This window comes from Equus quagga, chromosome 16, assembly GCF_021613505.1.
Source record: "Equus quagga isolate Etosha38 chromosome 16, UCLA_HA_Equagga_1.0, whole genome shotgun sequence".
Classification (NCBI taxonomy): domain Eukaryota; kingdom Metazoa; phylum Chordata; class Mammalia; order Perissodactyla; family Equidae; genus Equus; species Equus quagga.
The window spans coordinates 58,877,595-58,892,173 of NC_060282.1; the positions used below are offsets into that span (position 1 = coordinate 58,877,595).

Genomic DNA, 14,579 nt, shown 5'->3' on the forward strand with positions numbered 1-14,579 from the left:
ATAAATGAAATTATGTTTGTATTTTTCTTCATAATAGTTTGCAAAATTCTTGGGACTAGGACCATATATTATTACTTATATGTACAAAAGTTAGCAATTTTTATATATTAATTTCTTTATTAGCAAAAATAGCATATTGACAATAATGTAATATTATTTCTTGTATATTAGAGATTTGAACTTTTGTAGTTGAGAACTAACTAATACCAGGATTTAGGGTAGGAGAATAGCTAAGTTTCTAAAAGAAATATAGGTTTGGAGACATTTTATTCCTTTCCATATGGGTGTTAACTTTCTAGAGCTGGCATTGAGTAGCTAGACTATTGGTTTTGGTTTTATCAACAATTATCTTCAAACAATTCTATTTTCAAGATAAATAAAATGGGATAACCAATATGGATTTTCTCTGATATCTTAAATATCTTGTTGAAGTGTAGGGGGCTGAGGTTGGGCAATTAACGGAGGCAACTAACTCCATTGCAAAGATTCTTTAAAAAGTAATCATAGCAGTAATATTAGGAGCTACAGCAATAAGAGCGACAACTGATCAAGCGCCTGTGGTTTGTCTAGCACTGTAAGAGTTATACTTTTCTTCTTATATTCTTCTTCTTACACAGTCATCTGTCACTTAACGATGGGTATACATTCTGAGAAGTGTGTCATTAGGCAATTTTATCATTGTGCGAATATCATAGAGGGTACGTACGCAAACCTAGATCACATAGCCTACTACACACCTAGGCTAAATGGTACTAAACTTTTGGGGCCACTGTCATATATGTGGCCCATCGTTGACTGAAACAATGTCATATGGCTCGTAACTGGACTTATTCTTATTCTTATATTCTATATTTATCATATATAAAACCTATGATAATTAGGACAACCGTAAATGGTGAGTACCATTATACTCATATTACAGTTGAAGACACTGAAGCCCAGAGATATATGTGACTTGTCTGAGTCACCTGTTACCTAACCTACAGTTACCTGAGTGTTGTACCATGGATTTGAATGTAAAAACTCATCTTCTTTCTTCTCTTTTTCTTCACCATTTGTCATATATAATTTACAGACAGATCATTAGGGGGCCTTAGTTTTCTGGAAATGTGGTATCTGTGTCTTGAAAATACCAATATAATATCTATGATCTGTTTCTAGGTGTATAACCATAGCGTTCTAAAGGAAAATTTTTAAAGATTATTATTGTTTTTAAATTACTTATTCTCTATATACTAAAACTTTAGGACAAAAAAAAGAGACTAGCCCTTTAATAATGTAGTAATCTGTATATTTAGTACAAGGCAAGTAAAATAAAATAATATAAAATGAGTGATCATCTTATATATGAAAGCATAATTTGAATGAAAAATTTTAAATTTTTATAAGGTGATTTTTAGTGAATTATATTATTTACCATATTTTAAAAGAGTTTGTAAGTTTGAGATGTGTATTTGTATGTGAGACTGTCAGACTAGAATGCCATTTCATTTGTTGATACAGTTAACATATACTATATATTTTGTAAAATCAATTTAATTATATGATGAACATCATGAGAAAATTATACTTTGCAAAAACACTTTAAGACAATTATAGCTCAATTTTGCTTCTCTAGAATGACAAATAGCAGAATTGCCCCCTCCCCCCGCCAATAACATCCTCAAGTCAGAAAGAGCCAGAAGATTAGATTACAAATTCTAATATTTCTTGCTACAGTAATATTTTAATGTCATTACAAAAGAATAACATCCAGCCCTCTGGTAATTATTAAATTAAGCCCTCAATGTTTTATAGCATGTATGAACTCAGAACAGAATCTGTGGTACGAGAAAAACCTGGAAGAATATCTATTCTAACACCTCATCAGCACCACCGCGTTATCTGATGAAGGGCTTGACCAGCTTCGACTTGAATAGGTCCAAGTCTGTAGAATTCACTGCCTATTACCAGATCCCATTCCAAGAATGTTGAGTTCTAATTTTTGTAAAGTACTTCTCTGAACTGAATCCTCTGAAAGTTATATTCATTTGCCCTAGTTCTACCCTCTGTGGTTAAACTAACAAGACGTAATCTTTTTTCCATATGAAAGTACTTTTGTTATTTGAAGCCAGTTATCAAATCTCTTTGCATTACCTAATCTCAGAGTTTTCAACTATTTCTCTTGATTTTGAGACCCTCACCATCCCCTGGAAAAACTCCACTTACTAAATGTCTCTGAATGATAGAAAGTAAGGCAGTGTTATTGTTCACTATTCCTAGGTTTTATTCGGGAGATCCTTAGAGTGAAGAGTTAGCATCCATAATTTTGACTATTTTAGAGAAAATTCAAAAGCCCATGACATGAACTCATTAGGAGTTTTGCCAACTGAAAAATTTGAATTGCCTATGTTCTAAGACTGCCGTTGAGATGCAAATCACTTAATGGATAAGAGTGAGTGAGCAAACCTGATCAACCAGAATCCATATCTCCATGTAGCTTTTTGATTCTATAATCCTTGATGTGCAAATACAAGGTAACTTTTGTTATAGTGTATGTGTGTATCAGTGAAAAGTGACCAGGGTGGTGTTGGAAGTAAAGTGCCACTAAAAGGTCTGAGAACATCATGATGATTGTCACAAGAAAATATTTTGATAATTCATTCTTTAAATTAATCTGATGTATGACATGAGTGAGTCTCCCACATATGTTCTACATACATTTTTAAGGCAATTAATAAAAACGACAATGATTGTCCAACCAGTGTAAATTTTCTCATCTAGTGATGAATAACAATTTATTGACAGGTAATTAACTTCGGAGCTAATGATATGTCCAACAAATGCAAGATGCCATGCCGAAATGTGATTTGAGGAAGAGTCAAGAGAATTCAGCATTTCTGCATATAGAAACTTACAGATTCAAGAAGGTCTCGAGATATATCCTTCATGAATCTAGAGAAATGGGAACCCTCATACTCTGACCCTGCTGTAATGTAAAAGTAAAATGTCAATGGGAATGGGAATGTAAAATGATGTAACTGCTTTGCAAAACAGACTGACAGTTCCTCAAATGATTAAAGGTAGAGTTACCACATGACCCAACAATTTCATTCCTAGATATATACCAAGAGAAATGAAAACATACGTGCACACAAAGACTTGTATATGAATGTTTATAGCTGCATTATCCATAATAGCCAAAAAGAGGAAATAATCCAAATGTTGATCAACAGATGGATGGATAGATAAACAAAATGTGGCATTTCACACAATGTAGTATGTAGCCGTAAAAAGGAATGAAATGTTGATACATATTACAACTAGGATCAAACTTGGAAACAATATGCTTAGTGAAAGAAACCAGTCACAAAAGTCCACGTATTATATGATCCCATTCATATGAAAATCCAAAATAGGGAAATCTATAGAGATAGAAAGTAGAAAAGTGTTTGCTTAGGGGTGGGTTAGGGGAAAGTACACAAGAAGGGGCTGTTAAATGATACAGGATTTCTTTTTGAGGTCACAAAAATGTTCTAAAATGGACTAGAGTAATGATTGCACATATTTGTGATTGATTCTACTAAAACTCATTGAATTGTACACTTTAAATGTACACTATAAATGGGTGAGTCATAGATGGTGTAGGAATCACATCTCAATAAATAAATTAAAAGAAGGATGAGGTTAATCTCCATGTGATAAAAGAGGAAGATACTCAGGGTACATTGCTAAATTTTGAAAAAGTTGTCAGAACGGAAGAAATTGGTGGTGCAGAAATGGAGGGATATTCCAGAACCTACTAAGAAATACAATGATATAATAGGTAGAAGAGCTACAGGGTTACCTCTGGCTGGAAGGATTTCTCATTCATCTTCATATCCTTTGGTCAACTTAACAAGTATCAACCACATATACAGTCCCATAAATAGCATAAATAACTAAGACTGGGGGCTCAGGTGAGGGCTACAAGCAGAATCTTCTCTTTCCATGGAAGAATTACTCGAGATTCTTCTAGCATCAAGTGTGGCTGATGAGAACTTTGTTGCCTATTTGAATATTCTTCCTAAGAAAATATTTATTTAGTTATTTTTTTTCCTTTCAGAAGGCTTTTAGAATCTTCTTTATGTCCTTGGAGATCTGAAGTTTCACAAAAATCCTTCTAAGGATGGATTTTGTTTTTAATTCTATTTAATCTGCATTTAATTCTAATTTGAATTAGCTGTATAGTAGACTTTTATTCTGAAGACCTTCAACTCATTTCTTTTATGCTTGTCTCAGTTCCATTTTCACTCAGCCTCCCTCACAGCACTCAAGTTCCTTTTCTATTTTCAGTCTGAATTTTTGTGTTTAAAATCTAGGAGGCAGTTTTATTCAAATCTCAGTCACTACTGTACCACTTTTAATTCTTGGCAGTCATATTTTTAATTTCGAAGACCTTTTTCTTTTTCTATGATTTTTCCTTTTTTCATAAATGTTTGTTCTTATTCTATGGCTATAAAATCTTTGACTCTTTGGGTACATGTGTGAATATGTTGATTGCTCATTTTACTCTAGCAAACTACAGCAGGCACAGGCACCTCAAATCAGAATAAAAAGGCCTTTACCCTGGCATGTTCAATTACTATAAAGTCACACCAGAATCCTAGCTATTCCTAGGCAGATCGATTCATTTATTTTAGAGGGGCCTCTAGTTTTCTTTGCATGGTACAAACTTCAAGCTCAGTCATGCTACTTTTATGGGGCCTTGGGCGGACTGAGACATCACGGATGTTGTCAAACAATGACATCATTTTTTTGCCTCCCTGGCTGGTGCCCCTTGTGAGTTCCTGCTGAGCCCCCAATAAAATTGTCCCAGATATCACTTTCTAAACTGATCCTCTGTTTATTCTGGCTTGTGGTTATTTCTGCTTTGTTTCATCTGTCACCACACACATGTCTGTTTCTTGTCTTCCAGAATTGTATTAATAACTTTAGTTCACTGTTGGCTTTCACTCTTATTTTCTTGCTATTGTGGATTTATTCACTTTTATCACACCTTTATTTTTCCTTCAACGGGGCTTTGTAAGAGCCAGGAGGCATATGAACTGTTCTCAGGCCACCATCTTGAACTAAGAGATATGAGAACCAAGAAAAATGTGAAATGGTATTTTTACAAATGAATTCCTGAGTAGTAAAGCCCTGCCCAAAAGAGAAGGAAATGTAGTTAAGTGGACTATACCGACTAGAAGAGGTAGAATGTTAACAAAATTGGCAACGAAATTCAGAGCAGGGCTTGGTCCAAACCATGACCACAATGCCAAACACAAAACCAGATGAAGCCATGGGAAGTTGTATGGTATAAGGTGACACTAGAACTTATAGAAAAGAAGGGCCTCTCCAGGAGAAGGGTTAAAAAGAGGCCCTGGTGACATGGGGCTTTGAGTGCTACATTTTTGATAAAATAGATAACACTGAGGCTCTGTCTATTCTTGAAAAGGAGGCTGACAAGAAGAATGCAATGTTTTGAGAACATTGTCACACCACTTGTAAGCAATAGACTGGATTAAAGAGAGGCTAGAGCGGGAGAGATGGCATGTGAGTTTGTTGCTGGAGTGCAGGAGTCAGGGTCTAGGGAACTGGCAGAGGATTGTGGCTGTGGGCACAGAAAGGCAAGAGGTAAGCAAGTCATCTTGCTGCTTGATTTAGCTCCATTTATTATATTTTTCTTCCAAAAGGGGAACAACAGGAGCCAGCCCCGTGGTGTAGTGGTTCAGTTCAGCATGCTCTGCTTCAGCGGCTTGGGTTCCCAGGTTTGGATCCCAGGTACGGACCTCCACCACCCTCAGCCATGCTGATGCAGTGACCCACATCCAAAACAGAGGAAGACTGGCACAGATGTTAGCTCAGGGCTAATCTTCCTCAGCAAAAGAAGGGGAACAACAAAACAAGAACAACAACAAAAGCAGGATCTGAAACAAAATCTATGAAACCAGAGCTGGAGATAAAATAGGTAGATATTATACTACTTTTCTACTTTTCTATCCTTAAAAAAACATACGATTAAATAAGATGAAGGAAAAAAAGAATAAAGTGAAGGCATAAGAATTTTGATTGGTGGGCGTTATACCTGCAAATGCACAGTGTGGTTTTAAACCCCAGCTCTACAAGTTGCTTGCTCAGATAAAACTGGCAATTGACTAAAATTCTCTGGGTCACAGATATCTCATCTTTAAAATGGGGGTGGTAGTAATAGTACCAACCTCATAGAATTCTTGGGAAACTAAAGCAAGATGGTACATGGAAAACAAAGACTGCCTATTATCACTATATAAGCTTTGCAATTTTTTTAAAGATACGGAATTTTACAGATATATGAGGCATATCTCATTCTATGCAAACTACACTTAAAAGTCAGTAGTGTTTTGCCACAATAATTTGCACTAATAAGAAATAGAGCTAAAGAAAAATACATTAGGTAAAAACAATTCTAATTTTAAAAATTACTCATTGAATCTTGATTCTTATTCCAATTAAATAAAACAAAAACATAGTTATTGGACTATGACTGTTTCCTTATTAATTTAACAAATATACTTTAATTACAGGAGGCGTTATAGTTTTACATTTTAAATACTTCTAAGTAATCTAAAATTTTTGTTTCTAAATCTCCAGTATATATTGTCATTAACATGTTGTCTATGTGTCTAATTCTGCCCTACAATATAATGATATAAGATCGTCTTGGATTCCATATTAGTGTTGAGGACAGCATTTCCTTCTGGAGTTGAAAAACTTTGAGGCAAAACCAAGAGTACCAAAGTCATTCAGGTGTAGGAAGTGATTAAGATAAAATACAGTACTATTTATGGTGATTAATTTTTGCAATATTACATGTGTCCGTTTGTGTTTTATGTCTAGGACATACAATATCAGTAGAATATAACGTCTCATTTCTGCTCATTCTTTACTCACGTGAATGACTATTTAGAATAATTGCCAAGAGTTGCTTAATTTTCATGTCCTTGTCTTAATGGCTAAGGAAAGCCTGGTGGTTGTTACTGTTCTTTAGGGTACATTGGAGGCAAGAAATGAGTTAGTTAGGAAATTAAAGTAAATTTTCTCCGCATACTTAGATAATGTAGTACTTTCTTGAAGAGTTAGAAAACCAGAAATCTTACATGAAATATCAATTCTCAAAGCATTATTATTGATAAAATTCAGGGTTTTCTCTTTGGTTGATTCAAAATACTCCTCCAGATTTTCAGAGACTCATGATCATAATTATAATCATCAAGTGTTATATCACTGTTAATTTACTGGCAAAAGAGAGCTCTGGATTTAAAAATGTCATTTAACTCATAGCACTGCATTTGTCATAGTTTTCTTTAAAACTTTAGAACTGAAGTAATAAACCAATCAGAGCCAAGTCTCTTCATCCATAGGTTAATAAAATTAAATCCTTAAAGAAGAAGAACTTTTACAAGGAAACTATAAGAAATACTTTAGCATATCCAGATTTTGGTTTTTGAGTCCAGCAACTCACATACATGAATATTGACAAAGGCTGGTCAATAACAGAGTTTCTTCTATAAAATAAGTGTTTAAAGTGTGACTTGGGTAGTTGTGCGAAAATGTGAATTGAGCATATCCTAGTTGCTGATCCTTCTAGTTGTGGGACGTGGGACGCCGCCTCAACGTGGCCTGAAGAGCGGCGCCATGTCCGCGCCCAGGATCCAAACCCTGGGCCACCGCAGCGGAGCTCGCAGACTTAACCACTCGGCCACAGATCCGGCCCCGTGAATTGAGCATTTATTAATGACACCGCTTTGGGGCAGGATCCTGACTGGATAACTAAGGTTGCCTTGGGTCCTTTTCATCAGGCAGCAGTGTTTGCTTCATCTCAGGTGCCAGACCCTGGTAGGCATTGTGATCTTTTGCTTATCACACTCTGTTGTGAAGTGTTCTGCAATTTATTTTGATTTGGTGCCTTTTTGCTGTCTTATTTCAATTTTATGCTCCATTATGAAAATGGGTGGTAAACATGTAATGAATTTATATAAAAATCACTGAGCTAATCCTCGTGCTGGCGGAATGGATTGCAATTTGACAAACTCTTGGAACTACTAATCAAATGGTGGATTATCTCAGTGATATTTAGGGTTTTATAGCTATATACTTATAACTTTTTAAAAATCATTATTATCAAACATTCCTGGAGGAAAAATAACTTTATTATTGTAAGTCTGCTGCTCTCCAGTCCAGATCTGTTTTTTCCATTAAAATTGCTTTTGTGGCTCAAATATTTAATAACTTGAGATTTCTCAAATGTGATTCTTGAGTTATACCAGAGCAAACTCTCCCCAGCAGTAGTCGACAGCATGCGAATCAGCTCCGCTAACCATTCCTCTCACTAACACATCGCTCACACCAATCTGCGTGCCCCCTAACACCTTAAATGCTTGTGTTCTTCTAAACAAACAAACAAACAAACAAAAACTTTAGAAAAAAAGAGCCTAACATAAAATCTGCATAGAGCTTATAATGGACAGCTGCTCCTTAACATTCCTCATCCAAAAGGCAGTGGTGTCATATAAGAGTGAATGGCAATAGGGCCATAAAATGCTTTCCACCTGTCATTTATTCATTGTACGCTGGCCAGGTGCAAATAAGTGCTGGTCCTATGGAACTTGCAGGGACGTTTTGTATCCTGATTCATACTTTAAATACGAATAATAATTCATCATTCATGGTGAAATATTGAGACTTATTCTTACCCATAATTCTGTTATGGTCATTTTCTGATCATGTAATTCTTTCACCTGTAAGTAGGAGGGAATAACAGTAACATAAATAGAGCATTATTTTTTTTTCTTATCTTTTTCTTTGATTCAAACTTTGGGAAGTAAGAATGATTATCCCCACTTTATAATTAAGCATGCGACAGCTTTCAAAGAGGTCAAATGACTCCAAGTCAAAGAATGTTGTAGGGCCCAAATTTCATCCCATTGCCATACACAGAGATCCATGTGTTTTCCATATATCATAGCAACGGTTTAGATTTAATTTTTCAAGCTGTAAATATTTTTAGGATAAATTATAAATATCCAATAAAATATCAACATTCTGAGCATTAATCTTGGAAAACATAAGGGTGTCTTGCAAGAGTTGCAGGCACTGCATTTGCAGAGCATGGCATGAGTGGTGCTGGAGCCATATAAACGCAAGAATGCAATCCCAGCCACCTCCTAATTCCTTTCTCTGTTTTTCCTTTCTGTTTCAACTTCCTCCACATAGCCCTTAACATCTGGACCCTTGGAATAATTACATTTAATCACCGGATTTTGGTGGCAAATGAAACAGACAAGAATTTATACATTTGCAAGTGCCCTCAGAAATCATAGAATGATGATGTCTGAGAAGAACCATTTTCCCATTGATAGAAAATTTTCAATAATCCATTAAAGATACACTTTTTTCTGTCACTATCTGTTTAAAATAGGAAGCTCACATACGCTCATCTTATTTCTCTCTCCAAAATTCAAGTGCATTAATAACACATATATGCTAAATCCCTTAGTTTATCTTTGGATAGATGCTTGGAATTGTTTTTCTAATACAGTTCCACAAACTGGATCGTGTGGAAAGGAAAGGGAAAGACTAACTCTTACTGAGTGGACATGCCAGACACTATCCTGTTTACTTAATACCCAATATTTTAGTCAATCCTTAAAACCATTCTTTTGGAAAGACATTAGTATCTCCATTTTAGTAGACAAGGAATTTTGAGTGTAAGTCAGCTAATGTACTGGTCTAAATGAAGAGCGATGAAACATCGTTTTGAACAGGACTGTCCATACTTTCCACTATGTAACTATATTATTGGGCTATAGTGGTTAAGGGACTAAGGCTTTCTTTGCTTTTTTTCTATTACACTAGCTTTGAAGATACCTTTTCCTTAGACTATAATAAATTTCAATACCTGGTAAATATATTAGGGAGGATCCCTGTAACTTTTGACAAAATTTAAACTGCTAATTCCAGAGTTGGTATTTAGATAACAGAATTTTTTTTTCCCACTTAACATTAAATTCATTAATAACAATACCACAAAATTACTTCTGCCTAAAACCTCATAAAACAGGAACTAATCAAAGCAAATACACTTACCAGCTAATGATCATTTTAATTTAGCTGTAAATGCCTCAAAGGCTAGTAATTAGAGAGCAGTTAGATGCTTTTTGTTTTGCAAAATAAATTATTGCTGCATGTTTTGCCATAATTTTCTCTATTTAATTTTGCTAAAACAGTATTCTCTGTGCAAAATTTTTAAATAGATCTAATGGCTAGATAACTTAGATAACCATATTACAATCAATCTTTTGCTTAAAATAATGTCTCATGAAGATGTTTTGAACAGTGAGACTCGCCACAAATGTGTTATTAAACAACAACAAAAAGAGCCAACTAAAAAAATTCTTTGCAGCCTTGATTGCATGGAACTGCTCACTCTAGATTTAATGAAGGGTTATTTGTTTAGCAATAGAGATGTGAGTCATATACCCTGACAATATTAGGGCTCTAAATAATGAAGGTTAACCTAAAATTGCATATTTTCCCCAAACAGACATGATCATTGGTATTTTCAATTTAGTGGTTATATCAGTAGAACCAAAATTGCAACACTAAATTAGAAATCAATGAGATGAAGTTATCCTCTTACATTTATACATGGCTGGTCTAGAGGTGTCAACAGAGGGGGTACCTGCAGGGAGTTTGTCCAACTAGATGGGGAGAACACCAAATACAGAATTTCAAATAGTGCCAACAACCATTCTTGAAAGACAAAATTCTTTTTAAGAGAGAGACCATCAAGACAGTGAGGTACAGGGGCCGTAATTTTGAACTCCAGAATGAGAAAACAAAAGCATTCTTAAGTGATATTGAGAGTAAATTGATACCTGTGAGAGGAAAGGGCTAAATTTCAGATATGTAACCATGGCAGCTGCCATTTCTTCTCCACTCCCCAATAAAAATAGTTGTATTTTTTTTTTTTTGCTTAAGATATAAATAATAGACACTCATTTAAAAGGAATCAAATAATAATACATATTATATAAAGGCCACTTGGAATCTCCAACCCTGAGATAAAGATAACTGTTAACTTTTCAAGGACTATCCATTTGTGCTTTGTATTGTACATACATGCACAAATACATACAATTTTACAGGAGTAGGAAGGCCACCTGCATTGTATTTTATGGGGATGGTTTAGCCCTGGAGGCGTGCAACGTGCAGATACCACAAATGGAGTCATAATACTCATGCTGTTCTTGTTATTTTGATTTTTTTTCTTTTGGAGGATGTAAGGCCTTCCCTTTTATCAGTACCACAGTGTCTACCTCCTTCTAAGGACATTAGGACACGAAATTTAATCATGTAGATATGTAATCATATCTGTAATTTTGGGTCCAGTTTTGGAAATGTTAGGTCATAGCACCTAAGTTTTCTTCTCCTTGCTTTTCTTACTTTTTTTTTTTTTGTAAAGACTGATTGATATTCCATCTCATGCACGTGTCCCAATCTATTCAATTTTCCCTTATTGACAGTTCCAATTTTTGGCCATGATGAGCAAGGCTGAAATAAACGTCCTTTTATATGTCCTCCCAACTTGGTGCTTAACTTTCCATGGAATGGATTCACAGGAAAGAAATTTCTGAATTAAAGTCTAGATAGTATAAATTTTAATAGGAAATCTATAACTCTTTATGTTTCTTACTGCATTGTTTCTGGGTAACCTTTTCCCGACACCATCACTGGTTATAGATCTTGCCGTACTTTATAATTGTTCCTTGTCTGACCTCTGGTGAATTTCAGCATCAGTTCAGACGCTGATTGACTCCTTGGATTTGCTCCTCAGGTCTTTGTCCATTGTTCTGTCTTGTGTCTTTTTCTTGTCAATTAGTCAGGATACTGTTTTATTATCAAAATTAACCCTTTGCATCTAGAGAAAATTTTTGCCCACATCTACTTTTTATCTAACATTTTTGTCATATAAAATTGTGCAATTTTTCCATATTCAGCACATAAATATAGATCATCTTTTCCTTTTATAACTTCTGGGGTATGAAGTCTTACCTAGGGAGATCTCTCATACCCCTCTGTACGTGTAGGGATTTAGCTTTTCTGCAAGGAAATTTCTTTTTATTTTGTATATTTAAGCTTTTAATCTACTTTGAATTATTTTTATATATGATATAAGATGGAATTCATTTATCATTTCTTTACAAAACAAATTGTGGCAGTTTATCCTTTTATTCCACATTTTTTTGTATTTTTTTCTATATTAAGGATCTAATTCTGAATTCTGAATTCCTGATATGTGTATCTGTTCCTATACTAACGCCACATTGAATGATGGATACATAGTGTGTTCCAATAGCTGGTAAGTCTCCTCTCAGTTTCTTATATTTAGAAGTGCATTATGTTTCCTACGACAATTAAGATTCACTGTGAACTCTACTCACTTTATGTACTTTCAAATGAGTCTTTTGAATTGTTCATTAGAACTGCATTGAACTTATATGTAACTGTGGGAATGTGATACTTCTAAGATATTAGATTTTCCCATTCAAGAACATATGTTTTTCAATTTATTCAGATTCATCTCATGTCCTTCAACCAACATAGTTTTTCCATGTAGGTATTGCTATTTTCTTGTGAATATATTTCTTAATATTTTAGAGGGTTTTATGGTCCCCGTTGGAAATAGAATACCATTTTTAATTTTCATTTTTAGGCACTTATTGCTAGAGTTAGCAAAGCTATGCACTTTGGATATTTATCTTATATGTGTTCACGTTATGAAATTCTCTTAAGAATTGCAATATTTTATAGAGATTTTTTGATTATCTGGGTATGCAATAATATCATAAGGAAGAAGAAAGAAAACTATCTTTTCAAACATTTATGTCACTTATTTTACTTTTTGTTATATTGCATTTCCTAAAGCCTCAAAGGCAATGATAATTTGTAATATCATTGTAGGAATTTCAGCGTATTTCCTAATTTTAAGTAAATTTATTAAAATTATTTTAGTGATCACTATTTTAGATATTTGTCTTTAATTTTTATTTTTTTGTAGTTTTTATTTATTGTAGTTTTTTTAGTATTTTTGTAGTATTTTTAATTGTAGCATTTAGTTCTGTAGTTTCTATTACATTTAAGTAGTTCTCTTTTCTTTTATTACAGTTTTTGTTAGCAATGTAGTAGGATTTAATAAATGTATTTTCAGCATCTCTTCGTATATTTTTTCTCCATTAACTTAATGATGCAATTGATTGTGTAGATTTCCTGATATTGAACCCCTCTTGCATTCTTTAAGATAAACCCTGCTTGCTCATAGCATTTTATTCTCGTAATACATTGTAAAATTTCATTTTCTAAGTGTTACTTAGAATTTTTATAACTTTATCAATAAATGAGATTGAGATTGATCCACATTATCGTATTATTTTTCCTTTTCAGGTTTGTTTTGTTTTGTTTTTTCTTCTTCTTTTTCTCCCCAAATCCCCCTTGTACATAGTTGTGTATTCTAGTTGTGAGTGCCTCTGGTTGTGCTATGTGATGCCGCCTCAGCATGGCCTGATGAGCGGTGCCTTGTCTGTGCCCAGGATCCGAACCAGCGAAATCCTGGGCCACAGAAGTGGAGCGCGCGAAGTTAATCACTCGGCCACGGGGCCGGCCTCCAGGTTTGTTTTTAATGCTAGTTTTATAAATCAAATGCAGAACTTTCCATCTGCAATAATTTTAATAATCTTAGAATTATTTGTTCTTTAAAGGCTAAATAAAACTCATCTCTGAAACCTTCTGCCTTATGATCTTTTCATGCTAACTTTAACCACCTTTCTAACTACCACAGTGGTGACTAGCCTACTCAAATTCTCCATTTTTTCTAACATCAGTTTTGAAACTTTGGCAATATGTAGACAGGCAAACATGCAGTTTCTGCAAGTTTTCCTTTCTTTCAATGAGATACGTGTAGTCATCTCTAAGGGTTCTTTATCTCCTTTCTCATTTCTCTTCTATTTTTGCTCTCTATTTTTTCTATTATCAAGATTGCAAAGACTTTATCTATTTTATTAGATAATCATAAAAAATCTAATTTTCTTCTTTTTTCTCTATGAATATAGGCATTTTCAATCATAATGTTCTTGATACACTACTTTCTCTGTATTCTGTAAGTTTTTAATTTTTTTGCAAATTATTCTATCCTTTGGTTTCTGGATAATGAGTATTTTTTGCATGTATTGTTTGATCTAGGAAAATGTTTTTAATTTCAAAGTATTTAATATAATTCAGTCACCTTTTATTATTTATTTTTAAAATTTCTATTATGACAGAGAAAGTGTGTTTAAACTTCTACTTAAAAAGTTTATTAGATTTCATTGTAGTCAAGTATATACTTTTCTATTTTATTATTAATTTTAATTTTTATCTTAATCATGATGATATGCTAATTTTAGAAGATAAAACGTAAAAAAAAAGTATTAGAAAGGATTCTTGCGTCTACTCTATGTAGATTACTTAGATAGTTTTTCTTTATCCCTTATTTTACTGGC

General features: G+C 34.0%; 1 long non-coding RNA gene across 1 annotated transcript in view; it reads left to right on the forward strand.

Moving 5' to 3' along the window:
- LOC124228163 (uncharacterized) overlaps positions 1–5,889 on the forward strand; it is a 75,703-nt gene extending 69,814 nt beyond the window's left edge. The window contains exons 2-3 of the long non-coding RNA XR_006885647.1: positions 2,788–2,909; positions 5,697–5,889. This is a non-coding gene — a long non-coding RNA (uncharacterized LOC124228163). The remainder of the gene's footprint in view (positions 1–2,787; positions 2,910–5,696) is intronic.
- Positions 5,890–14,579: the final 8,690 nt, after the last annotated feature.